This window comes from Leptonychotes weddellii, chromosome 3, assembly GCF_054177405.1.
Source record: "Leptonychotes weddellii isolate Sample4059 chromosome 3, ASM5417740v2, whole genome shotgun sequence".
In the NCBI taxonomy this organism is placed as follows: Eukaryota; Metazoa; Chordata; class Mammalia; order Carnivora; family Phocidae; genus Leptonychotes; species Leptonychotes weddellii.
In genome coordinates this window covers 52,931,380-52,932,445 of record NC_138371.1, presented here as the reverse complement: position 1 = coordinate 52,932,445, position 1,066 = coordinate 52,931,380, and the positions used below count along the sequence as shown (strand labels likewise).

The 1,066-nt window shown below is 38.1% G+C and overlaps 1 non-coding gene across 1 annotated transcript; it reads right to left on the bottom strand.

Annotated features, from left to right (window-relative positions):
* Positions 1-317: 317 nt before the first annotated feature.
* LOC115944659 (U6 spliceosomal RNA) lies at positions 318-424 on the bottom strand. The gene has a single exon (XR_004079187.1). It is a non-coding gene; the product is annotated as a U6 spliceosomal RNA (small nuclear RNA).
* Positions 425-1,066: the final 642 nt, after the last annotated feature.

Here is a 1,066-nt window from a genome sequence, read left to right as displayed (position 1 = left end):
TACATTTGTATCTTTGGGGTAAATACCCAGTAGTGCAATTGCTGGATCATATGGTAGCTCTATTTTCAACTTTTTGAGGAAGCTCCATCCTGTTTTCCAGAGTGGCTGCACCAGCTTGCATTCCCACCAACAGTGTAGGAGGGTTCCCCTTTCTCCGCATCCCCGCCAACATCTGTCATTTCCTGACTTGTTAATTTTAGCCATTCTGACTGGTGTGAGGTGATATCTCATTGAGGTTTTGATTTGGATTTCCTGATGCCGAGCGATGTTGAGCACTTTTTCATGTGTCTGTTGGCCATTTGGATGTCTTCTTTGGAAAAAATATGGAATGCTTCACGACTTTGCGTGTCATCCTTGCACAGGGGCCATGCTAATCTTCTCTGTATCATTCCAATTTTAGTATATGTGCTGCCAGAACAAGCACACCACCGTCTGTCTCTTAAGATGAAAATTTTATTCTGATCTTGTTTTCTTTCAGGTCAGGTCTGTCTATTTGACTCACATGATGTTGGTTTTCCTTCATGTCTGGTGATCCTGTGTTATACTTTTCTTTTACAAATGAAGAACCAGGTCAATTTTTATAAGTAAGTGGCTTAGATTTTATCTGCTTTTGTGTGAGTGTGCTGACAGGCCTCTCCTCTGAATGCAAGATCTGATATAAATTCTACACAGGTATGTAGGGACTGTCCCCAGGAAGTATTTGCTTAAAGATAAATGGGTGTGGAGCAGGCACATAGGATATTTTTTATCAGTTGGAATTCTTTTTTCTTTAGATTACAAATTTTTATTTTACTTTATTTTTATTATTAAAGTATAATTGATATACAGTATTATATTAGTTTCAGGTATACAACATAGTGATTTGACACTTTTGTGCATTACTCAGTGCTCATCATGTAAGTGTAGTCACCATCTATCACCATACAACATTATTACAGTATTATTGACTATATTCCCTGTGCTGTACTTTTCATTTCCATGATTTATTTGTATCATAACTGGAATTTTGTACCTCTTCATTACCTTTATCTATTTCACCCATTCCCCCACCCACCTTCCCCCTGGC